General features: G+C 45.0%; 1 protein-coding gene and 1 non-coding gene across 2 annotated transcripts in view; both read left to right on the top strand.

Annotated features, from left to right (window-relative positions):
* Window positions 1-12,670, top strand: part of LOC126234920 (carboxypeptidase B-like) — a 250,260-nt gene that overhangs the window by 91,976 nt on the left and 145,614 nt on the right. The gene's annotated exons all lie outside the window — the stretch shown is intronic.
* On the top strand, window positions 12,158-12,232 carry Trnat-ugu (transfer RNA threonine (anticodon UGU)). The gene has a single exon. It is a non-coding gene; the product is annotated as a tRNA-Thr (tRNA).

Raw genomic sequence — 12,670 nt, 5'->3', positions numbered from 1 at the left:
GGATGAAGTAGTGAAGGCAGCAGAGGATCAAGTAGGTAAAAAGACGAGGGCTAGTAGAAATCCTTGGGTAACAGAAGAAATATTGAATTTAATTGATGAAAGGAGAAAATATAAAAATGCAGTAAATGAAGCAGGCAAAAAGGAATACAAACGTCTCAAAAATGATATCGACAGGAAGTGCAAAATGGCTAAGCAGGGATGGCTAGAGGACAAATGTAAGGATGTAGAGGCTTACCTTACTAGGGGTAAGATAGATACTGCCTACAGGAAAATTAGAGAGACCTTTGGAGATAAGAGAACCACTTGTATGAACATCAAGAGCTCAGATGGCAACCCAGTTCTAAGCAAAGAAGGGAAAGCAGAAAGGTGGAAGGAGTATATAGAGGGTCTATACAAGGGCGATGTACTTGAGGACAATATTATGGAAATGGAAGAGGATGTAGATGAAGATGAAATGGGAGATAAGATACTGCGTGAAGAGTTTGACAGAGCACTGAAAGACCTGAGTCGAAACAAGGCCCCCGGAGTAGACAACATTCCATTGGAACTACTGACGGCCTTGGGAGAGCCAGTCCTGACAAAACTCTACCATCTGGTGAGCAAGATGTATGAAACAGGCGAAATACCCTCAGACTTCAAGAAGAATATAGTAATTCCAATCCCAAAGAAAGCAGGTGTTGACAGATGTGAGAATTACCGAACAATCAGTTTAATAAGCCACAGCTGCAAAATACTAACACGAATTCTTTACAGACGAATGGAAAAACTAGTAGAAGCCGACCTCGGGGAAGATCAGTTTGGATTCCGTAGAAATACTGGGACACGTGAGGCAATACTTACCTTACGACTTATCTTAGAAGAAAGATTAAGGAAAGGCAAACCTACGTTTCTAGCATTTGTAGACTTAGAGAAAGCTTTTGACAATGTTGACTGGAATACTCTCTTTCAAATTCTAAAGGTGGCAGGGGTAAAATACAGGGAGCGAAAGGCTATTTACAATTTGTACAGAAACCAGATGGCAGTTATAAGAGTCGAGGGACATGAAAGGGAAGCAGTGGTTGGGAAGGGAGTAAGACAGGGTTGTAGCCTCTCCCCGATGTTATTCAATCTGTATATTGAGCAAGCAGTAAAGGAAACAAAAGAAAAATTCGGAGTAGGTATTAAAATCCATGGAGAAGAAATAAAAACTTTGAGGTTCGCCGATGACATTGTAATTCTGTCAGAGACAGCAAAGGACTTGGAAGAGCAGTTGAATGGAATGGACGGTGTCTTGAAGGGAGGATATAAGATGAACATCAACAAAAGCAAAACGAGGATAATGGAATGTAGTCGAATTAATTCGGGTGATGTTGAGGGTATTAGATTAGGAAATGAGACACTTAAAGTAGTAAAGGAGTTTTGCTATTTGGGGAGCAAAATAACTGATGATGGTCGAAGTAGAGAGGATATAAAATGTAGACTGGCAATGGCAAGGAAAGCGTTTCTGAAGAAGAGAAATTTGTTAACATCGAGTATAGATTTAAGTGTCAGGAAGTCTTTTCTGAAAGTATTTGTGTGGAGTGTAGCCATGTATGGAAGTGAAACATGGACGATAAATAGTTTGGACAAGAAGAGAATAGAAGCTTTCGAAATGTGGTGCTACAGAAGAATGCTGAAGATTAGATGGGTGGATCACATAACTAATGAGGAGGTACTGAACAGGATTGGGGAGAAGAGAAGTTTGTGGCACAACTTGACCAGAAGAAGGGATCGGTTGGTAGGACATGTTCTGAGGCATCAAGGGATCACCAATTTAGTATTGGAGGGCAGCGTGGAGGGTAAAAATCGTAGGGGGAGACCAAGAGATGCATACACTAAGCAGATTCAGAAGGATGTAGGTTGCAGTAGGTACTGGGAGATGAAGAAGCTTGCACAGGATAGAGTAGCATGGAGAGCTGCATCAAACCAGTCTCAGGACTGAAGACCACAACAACAACAACTTCAATTTAGTTAGTAGAGTATATCTTGTACGAAGTTATATGCTAATTTCTGCATTTCTGGAAGAAAGGATATTGCTTCGGTGACCAGATGAACTGTAGCATATTTCGTTTTTCCAAGGATGTCACTTTCGGTAACTTGGCTTACCCTCCGAGTCTCAGTGATGTACAACATATATATGCTAAATTTCAAGAGGATTGACTAATATTTAGCAGCTGCACACACTGATCACTTTTATCTCAAATTAGCGATATTTCTGATATTGAAGAGTTTTGCACTAATGAGCTTCTCATTTATGTCTTTCATCTGTTGCAGGTAACTGAACTTTGAAATGGAACCAAAAGTAGAACATGGCTGCTAGGAAAGAAGCATAGTGGTGAGTTTTTAGGAGCTTGGCTCCGCTCTAAAGAACAAGTACTTATAGTTTTTATTAATCTTCACAAGGAAATGAAAGGAAAACTTTCGAATGCTGCTAGTGTAACGTCCCCTGTGCTGGTAAACTTCTACGTTATTTGATTTTCAAACAGCTGGGCAAAACTCAACATACTCAAACAGTTTTCTCTTTACTTATTCTCATCATCACTAAACTGACACACAATATTTTTAGAGCAACGCAATCTGATTTTCAATAATCCCTACAAAAGAATGGTCCTGACTAACAATAACCTATACCTTTCATGAATCACTTACCTCACAAAAATCTTCGTTACTCGAACTACTGCAATACAGCGACCGTCAATACTGCCAGCTAAATAAAAGATTCTAACTACTGAAGGCACTAACTACTGATAGGCATAGTTAGCAAATGAAAGATTTTGATGAAGAACAAACAGTGTATGTGCCTTAATAATGTTCAAAAGTCATCATATATATCTATCAATTAATGACAACCATCTTTACAAATTTCCTTTTTCTGGCGGACACACGTCCAGATCGTTCGCTTACAGTAACCTCTCAAAACTCTGGCATCTCTCTCCCCACATCCACAACTGCTGGCGGCTCACCTCCAACTGCGCAACGCTACGGGCTGCTCACATCCAACTGCCAAACACTACAATAGCGAATATTCCAACAATGCCAACCAGCTACAGACTGCACACAAGCACAGTCAGTGATTATCATACAGAGCGCTGCGTGGCCTTACCAACATAAAAACCGAAACAGCCTATTTACACTAGATCTACCAAACTACAGGAAGAGCGGAGAAAAGCAAATATCCCAGTTAGGATGGAGGAGAATATCCTTGCTGTTATAGACAATCTGTACAGAGAATACCAAAATCTGCGAAAGCGAAATCCAGAAACACAGATAAAGCAAATGTGAAATGGCAGGTTGGGAAAGGCGATGCCGTAGAGTTATTTAACATTTCCCGGCAAAATGTGATGTACATGACTAGCGTGCTTCAAGACGATAAAGAATTTCTTAGCTCATAAAGAGAAGATCGTGGAGTAGACAGGGTTTCCACCTCGAAGATGAGAACTAAGTGCAGAAAAGGAGAAAAAAGCTCTATATAATAATAAACATTAGAAAGCTATCACTGAAATCAGTAAATAAGTTGTACTGAAAGATTTACCTCCACCATCATCAACAGCACCTAGTGACGAAGAGACAGAGTCTTCGCCTCTTGCAACGAAAAAGTTATGTTCAAGTCCTAGATTGTAACCTCTTTATTATTTCTTAGCTCATGTCTGTATGGGATCGAGAACAACTTTCTATTCGACAAGCAAGTACTTCATTTACATCAGCTGCTAAGAGCCTTGGCCACGATGGTGCAGAAATTTCCGTGTCTCCAGCTACCGTTTACAGAAAATCGAAGAGTTTCTCTTTGAAAATCGTCCTCATTTGGTCTCGCACAGGGATAGTAAATTGTTGCCTTCAGTTCCCTCTTGGGAGTGTCAAAACTGTGAACACAGAGTTGCAGTTCTAGTGACTTGAGTAGATTCTGAACATTTGCTAGCCGTATGTGTTGCCAGGAAGGCACTGGTGAGCAGATGGCTGAAGGAGGTATGTGGGATACACAGGGAGTTACAAAAAGGTACGGCCAAACTTTCAGGAAACATCCCTCACACACAAATAAAGAAAAGATGTTATGTGGACATGTGTCCGGAAACGCTTAATTTCCATGTTAGAGCTCATTTTAGTTTCGTCAGTGTGTACTGTACTTCTTCGATTCACCGCCAGTTGGCCAAATTGAAGGAAGGTAATGTTGACTTCGGTGCTTGTGTTGACATGCGACTCATTGCTCTACAGTACTAGCATCAAGCTCAACACTTTACGGATGAGGCTTCATTCCAACGTGATCAAATTGTAAATTTTCACAATCAACATGTGTGGGCTGACGAGAATCCGCACGCAATTGTGCAATCACGTCATCAACACAGATTTTCTGTGAACGTTTGGGCAGCCATTGTTGGTGATGTCTTGATTGGGCCCCATGTTCTTCCACCTACGCTCAATGGAGCACGTTATCATGATTTCATACGGGATACTCTACCTGTGCTGCTAGAACATGTGCCTTTACAAGTACGACACAACATGTGGTTCATGCACGATGGAGCTCCTGCACATTTCAGTCGAAGTGTTCGTACGCTTCTCAACAACAGATTCTGTGACCGATGGATTGGTGGAGGCGGACCAATTCCATGGCCTCCACGCTCTCCTGACCTCAACCCTCTTGACTTTCATTTATGGGGGCATTTGAAAGCTCTTGTCTACGCAACCCCGGTACCAAATGTAGAGACTCTTCGTGCTCGTATTGTGGACGGCTGTGATACAATACGCCATTCTCCAGGGCTGCATCAGCGCATAAGGGATTCCATCCGTCGGAGGGTGGATGCATGTATCCTCGCTAACGGAGGACATTTTGAACATTTCCTGTAACAAAGTGTTTGAAGTCAGGCTGGTACGTTCTGTTGCTGTGTGTTTCCATTCCATGATTAATGTGATTGGATGAGAAGTAATAAAATGAGCTCTAATATGGAAAGTGAGCGTTTCCGGACACATGTCCACATAACATCTTTTCTTTATTTGTGTGTGAGGAATGTTTCCTGAAAGTTTGGCAGTACCTTTTTGTAACACCCTGTAGATGCCGCGCGGGATTAGCCGAGCGGTGTGAGGCACTGCAGTCATGGACTGTGCGGCTGGTCCCGGCGGAGGTTCGAGTCCTCCCTCGGGCAGCGGTGTGTGTGTTTGTCCTTAGGATAATTTAGGTTAAGTAGTGTGTAAGCTTAGGGACTGATGAGCTTAGCAGTTAAGTCCCATAATATTTCACACACCTTTGAACATTTTTTTCGGATATAGACCGTTTGAGCTACGTGACAATATCATCGGTATATCTTATACTACAGCATCTCACACAGGACTGATCCAAGGGACATGTACCAGAATTGAAAGGGAATTCGGACGAACATTGTTGTGGTTGGCGTGCCGTCATCACACCCGTGAAATGGTTCAAATGGCTCTGAGCACTATGGGAGTTAACTTCTGAGGTCATCAGTCCCCTAGAACGTAGAACTACTTAAACCTAACTAACCCAAGGACATCATACACATCCACGCCCGAGGCAGGATTTGAACCTGCGACCGTAGCGGGCGCGCGGTCCCAGACTCTAGCGCCTAGAACCGCTCGGCCACCAAGGCCCGCACACTCGTGAACTAATATTGAAAGGAGTGTTTTAGGTGTCGTTGTGGAATACCATCAAACGGGCCTGACGTCCAGAAACGTCTTCGGCCTTTAATCCCATTGACTAGAGCAGAACTGTCTCGAGTGCTGAGTGCCGCTTCGAACTGAGCCCTCCGTGACTAGCGAAGACGTTTCTAGAGAGGACGGCGATGGGATGTCAACCTGACTGTTGCCCGCAATACGGCCCCACAATCACGAGTGATGGTCTGAGGTGTCATTTCATTTCACAGCAGAACCGCTTTGGTTGTCATCGGCGGCACTCTTACAGCATAACGGTACGTCGACGATAGTTCAACACGACACGACGTCCGATGTCAGCAGGAGCCAAAGAATGCATTTTCTGTGGATGTTAGGGGTGTAGCTGCCTTTTTCGCAACACTCGGCACTCAGTACTCTGCGAAACATTCATTTTCGCGTGCAAATGATCGAGTGCAGATTGCAGCCGCCTCATCCACTGCATTTTGTCGGTCAGATCGCCGTGTGGCTTGTTGTCCTCCTCCCTCGTTGTACTGCTGTGCCAACTACCCTATTTCACTTAATTGTTGGAACAGTTTTGGAAACGTGGTGAGAGCCGGATGTCTTCCACGCGAATATCTGGTCCTGTGCGAACTTCCCGCTTCTCTATTGCGTCCATCTGCTTGGCCGTAAGCGAAAATCACGTGCGCGAATTCCGTCACCGGGTGCAACTCCATTTAGTTAGGGCTGATCGTTGTTAGTACTTCATATGGTAAACAGACACTGCTGTCCATTACATCGCAGACATTGTACACCAGGACTGCTCACGTCAGTACACAGTACGACACCTGCAATGGATTAGTTGAGCTAATATCCCAACCCCTACACCTAAATGTTTGTCGGGATTGCCTACCCAACCATCTTAGCTACATCATAATCGGTACACGCTTTCCACTGTCAGAGATACCATAACGACTTACGCTTGTAACTTCAGACTCTGTCGTTTCTGGACCAGGGCCTTTTACCTCAGATTAAAAAATTTACCCTTCTCTATTATCCCTGAAAGTTTGTAACATCATCACGGTATCACCATGTATACTGTGTATGGCATTGTAGAGAATATTGTACGTCACCTTAAGCACTGCTGTCTAGATGGCAAGCAGTTTTTAATTTTAAAGATCTTACAAAAAATCACATTTCTTGGAGAAAAAAGAACACTTTCTCACTAATGTCCACTGCAGTATCTAAAATTCGGCTGCAAATACTTTTCAGCAATGCCGTCGGCGGTTATTGTTGTATACCACAGTCGAAAAATGAAACGTCTGCGTCTGTTTGCAACATTCACATTAACACTGATCAACATGCGGTCCGTGATGAAACCTCCTAGTTCATAGAAATGTTTCGTGTTTATGTTGCTCTTAAAGTACCTATATAGCAATGAACAAAGTAGTCTCAATTATCAAATCAGTCATTAAACGGCGTGGTACATCATCATCATCTCCATCATCATCATCTTCATCATCATCATCATCGTCATTATCCTTTCAGTGATTAGGCCCTTCGGCCTGTTTTTACCTCAATCCGTCTTTGCCTCGGTCTTCCTGCATCTCTTCTGCCACTAAGTCTGTATGAGAGTGCTACTTCTGGAATCCTTGAATTGTCAATTCTTTCTAAACGCTCCTCCCACTTGCCTCTACATTTGTCCACTTTATCCCGTATTCCAAACATTTGTAACTGATTCCGCATACCTGTTTTATCAAGGCGAGTGTGTCCCAGTAGTGTCCTAAGTAATGCCATTTCTGTGGCTTGCATAGGGCTGTCGTGTTTCTGTAACTTCCACATTTCACTGCCGTATAATAACCGTCTCTGTCAACATCTTGTGTAGCTTCAAATGTGTTTCGGTCCGCGCTGTTCTCAGTGTTCTTCGAATTGTTCCGCACATTACCTGTTATCTTTTTAATTTATTAATTTTACCACAATCGTAATCATACGAGATACCACAGCCTAAATAATTAAAATGTTGAACCTGTTCTAAAATTTTGTCATCCAAAATAATCTTTGCTCTTGATGGGTGTTTGCCCTAGAATGCCACGCTTACTGATTTTGAGGTAGAAATTTTAAAATTATGTTCTTTACAAATTTTATGAAGTGAATAGGTAGTTCTTTGAAGATAGCCTTCAGTGTTTTGCATAGTCACTAGGCTATCACCATATGCTAGCACATTTAAAGCGGTCTTAACATACACTATGTGATCCAAAGTATCCGGAAACCTGGCTGAAAATGACTTACAAGTTCGTGGCGCTCTCCATCGGAAACGCTGGAATTCAATATGATGTTCGCCCACCCTTGGCCTTGATGACAGCTTCCACTCTCGCAGGCATACGTTCAGTCAGGTGCTGGAAGGTTTCTTCGGGAATGGCAGCCCATTCTTCACGGAGTGCTGCACTAAGGAGAGGTATCGATGTCGGTCGGTGAGGCCTGGGACGAAATAGGAGTTCCAAAACACCCCAGAGGTGTTCTGTAGGAATCAGGTCAGGACTCTGTGCAGATCAGTCCATTACAGAGATGTTATTGTCGTGTAACCACTCCGCCACAGGTCGTGCATTATGAACAGGTGCTCGATCGTGTTGAAAGATGGAATCGTCATCCCCGAATTGCTCTTCAACAATGAGAAGCAAAAAGGTGCTTAAAACGTCAATGTAGGCCTGTTCTGTGATAGTGGCATGCAAAATAACAATGAGTGCAAGCCCCCCTCCACGAAAAACACGACCAGACCATAACACCACAGCCTCCGAATTTTACTGTTGCCACTATACAAGCTGGCAGATAACGTTCACCGGGCATTCGCCATACCCACACCCTGCCATCGGATCGCCACATTGTGTACCGTGATTCGTCACTCCACACAACGTTTTTCCGCTGTTCAATCGTTCAATATTTACCCTCCTTACACCTAGCGAGGCGTCGTTTGGCATTTACCGGCGTGATGTTTGGCCTATGAGCAACCGCTCGACCATGAAATCCAAGTTTCCTCACCTCCCGCCTAACTCTCATAGTACTTGCAATGGATTGTGATGTGGTTTGGAATTCCTGTGTGATGGTCTGGATAGACATCTGCCTATTACACATTACGACCCTCTTCAACTGTGAGCGGTCTCCGTCAGTCAACAGATGACGTCGGCCCGTACGCTTTTGTGCTGTAAGTGTCCCTTCACATTTCCACCTCACCATCACATCGGAAACAGTGGACCTAGCGATGTTTAGGAGCGTGGAAATCTGGAGTACAGACGTAGGACATAAGTGAAACTGGAACACCTGACCGCGTTCGAAGTCCGTGAGTTCCGCAGAGCGCCCCATTCTGCTCTCTCACGATGTCTAATGGCTACAGAGGCCGCTGATATGGAGTACCTGATAGCAGGTGGCAGCGGAATGCACTGAATATGAAAGATGTATGTTTTAAGGGATGTCCGGACATTTTTGATTACAAAGAGTAATTCTAGATTGTGCCTGATCCTTGCATTTGTGTAGGATGTCGTCCATATAAACGTTAAAAAGAGTGAGTGATAATACTCAACATTTTCTAATTCCATGATTAATAGCTGTATTTCCCCCGCTGTAATTGGGTAAACTGAGTCTGAAATGTTGAACTTCCCCACCTGTGTAAGTTCGGCCGCCGAGTCGTAAATTTTTCAGCTGATACCACATTTGGCGACTTGCGTGTGTAGGTTGTTGATGAAATGATGATGGGGACAACACAAAACCACGTTCCCGAGCGGAGAAAATCCCCGACCCAGCCGGGAATCGAACCCAGGCCTGCTGCAGGGTGGTAACACGCGCTAACCATGCAGCTAAGGAGGCGCAGATTGAGTCTTCTTATACACATTATTATGTGTTGAGGGTAGCCCCGTTTAGCCATTATATTTCGTAATTCGTGACTGTCTACTATCGAAGGTCTTCTCTACGAGGTGCATTCAAGTTCTAAGGCCTCCGATTTTTTTTCTCCGGACTGGAAAGAGATAGAAACATGCGCATTGTTTTAAAATGAGGCCACGTTCATTGTCAATACGTCCCAGAGATGGCACCACCGTACGGCAGATGGAATTTTACCGCCAGCGGCGAGAATGAGAACTGTTTTAAATACTTAAAATGGCGACGTTTTCCTTACTTGAACAGTGTGCAATCATTCGTTTTCTGAATTTGCGTGGTGCGAAACCAATTGAAATTCGTCGACAGTTGAAGGAGACATGTGGTGATGGAGTTATGGATGTGTCGAAAGTGCGTTCGTGGGTGCGACAGTTTAATGAAGGCAGAACATCATGTGACAAACCGAAACAACCTCGGGCTCACACAAGCCGGTCTGACGACTTGATCGAGAAAGTGGAGAGAATTGTTTTGGGGGATCGCCGAGTGACTGTTGAACAGATCGCCTCCAGAGTTGGCATTTCTGTGGGTTCTGTCACACAATCTTGCATGACGACCTGAAAATGCGAGAAGTGTCATCCAGGTGGGTGCCACGAATGCTGACGAACGACCACATGGCTGCCCGTGTGGCATGTTGCCAGGCAATGTTGACGCGCAACGAAAGCATGAATGGGACTTTCTTTTCGTCGGTTGTGACAATGGATGAGACGTGGATGCCATTTTTCAATCCAGAAACAAAGCGCCAGTCAGCTCAATGGAAGCACGCAGATTCACCGCCACCAAAAAAATTTCGGGTCACCGCCAGTGCTGAAGAAATTATGGTGTCCATGTTCTGGGACAGCGAGGGCGTAATCCTTACCCATTGCGTTCCAAAGGGCACTACGGTAACAGGTGCATCCTACGAAAATGTTTTGAAGAACAAATTCCTTCCTGCACTGCAACAAAAACGTCCGGGAAGGGCTGCGCGTGTGCTGTTTCACCAAGACAACGCACCCGCACATCGAGCTAACGTTATGCAACAGTTTCTTCGTGATAACAACTTTGAAGTGATTCCTCATGCTCCCTACTCACCTGACCTGGTTCCTAGTGAATTTTGGCTTTTTCCATCAATGAAAGACACTCTCCGTGGCCGCACATTCACCAGCCGTGCTGCTATTGCCTCAGCGATTTTCCAGTGGTCAAAACAGACTCCTAAAGAAGCCTTCGCCGCTGCCATGGAATCATGGCGTCAGCGTTGTGAAAAATGTGTACGTCTGCAGGGCGATTACGTCGAGAAGTAACGGCAGTTTCATCGATTTCGGGTGAGTAGTTAATTAGAAAAACAATCGGAGGCCTTAGAACTTGAATGCACCTCGTAGATCTAGGAATGCCATATAGGTGGGAAAATTGTATTGCCTTTTTTCTGTCATACATGTTTTATAGTGCACGCACTGCCAATAAAAGGTCTTCCTTTTGAAAAACATTCTCCTCTTCTTGCAACAGTGACTCTAATATTAGGTATACTCGGAATTTAATATAGTAGGTTGAAAATGGAATAGTTCATCTAGTGAAATCACGCCTCCAAGGTACCGTCGCTGAGCACATATCGGAGACTGGAATGTGAGAGGAGCCGATGGTAGCAGCTTGGCGCTAGGCTAGGTTAGTGGACTAGGCAGTCGCTTGCGGGCCCGGGATACTGACCGACCCGCCGCCCGCGGCGAGTCAGCTGCAAACAAAGAGACGGCCAAAAAACCCGCCGCGCAGGGTGTCGGCTAATTATGCAGGAAGGAGGCTGCAGCAGCGGACGCCGGCCCAGTAGTAGGCGAGCGGGCAACCACTCTGCGTTCACTGTGTCCCGACCGTGACAGGCAACAGGATAGAGGGCGGCGGGCTGCCCGAGGACTCGCTCAGCACAGGAAGGGAGGGGGCTGCACCCACATCTGCACTCCGCAGCCCCCGTGCAGTCAGTGGCGGAGGGTACCTCAGGCGCGGGTCCGGGAGGAGGCGGACGGCAGGGGTCGCTGAAAGAAACTCCATTCCTTTCATTTAGACGCTCCTACAACCACAGTTCACAGAACCGTGTTCACAGCCTTGGTGATAAGTGGAACGCTGATAATTACAGGGTGACAGTTATTGAACTACACGAAATATAATCGTCATATATATGACGGTAGTATCTGTTCCCCAAAGAACAGTTACCGTGGATGACCATGCAGCTTTGCTAGAAATGAAATGATAATTAAATGGACACCCTAGCTGCAAACAGGCGTTGATGTACTTCATTGAGGACATGTTACATTTTCAACATGTCCCCAATGAAGTACATCAACTCCTGTTTGCAGCTAGGGTGTCCATTTAATTATCATTTCATTTCTAGCAAAGCTGCATGGTCATCCACGGTAACTGTTCTTTGGGGAACAGATACTACCGTCATATATAGTTAAAATATGGCCTTCTTGTGCGAACGCACACGCTATGCCCGAACGCGTACGGGACTTGGTAGATTAATCTGCCACGAGTAATGAGTATGATGGGCAAACATCTATTAGACGCCCTACGAATGTAGTGGTGTGGACATGTTGGGAATGTGGATCTCACGGGGAGCGTGCAAGGGATAAGTCCCTGCAGACGCACTATCCTCTGTGCCCGCGGTGGCTCAGATGGATAGAGCGTCTGCTATGTAAGCAGGAGATCCCGGGTTCGAGTCCCGGTCGGGGCACACATTTTCAACATGTCCCCAATGAAGTACATCAACGCCTGTTTGCAGCTAGGATGTCCATTTAATTATCATTTCATAATCGTCATAACTTCTGAACGGTTTCCGTTATGGCGCTCAAACTGCACGGTTTGCCGCGGAGCATGATGGGAATTACTATGCGGTGCATGGTTTCGTTTAGCGACGAAGCCCTCTTTCATTTGGATGGGTTCGTCAATAAGCAAAACTGGCGCATTTGGGGGACTGAGAATCATTTCGCGATCGAGAAGTCTCTTCGTCGTCAACTGGGACCGCGTGGTGTGCAGTGTCCAATCACGGAATAATCGGTGCAATATTCCTAGATGGCCCGGTGGCTACCGAACTGTACTGTGAAGGTTTTGCAAGACGATTTCATCCCCAGCATCCAAAGACACACTGATTTCGACAAGATGTGGTTCATGC

This window comes from Schistocerca nitens, chromosome 2 (assembly GCF_023898315.1).
Source record: "Schistocerca nitens isolate TAMUIC-IGC-003100 chromosome 2, iqSchNite1.1, whole genome shotgun sequence".
NCBI classification, from domain to species: domain Eukaryota; kingdom Metazoa; phylum Arthropoda; class Insecta; order Orthoptera; family Acrididae; genus Schistocerca; species Schistocerca nitens.
This window is presented reverse-complemented; position numbering and strand designations above follow the sequence as displayed.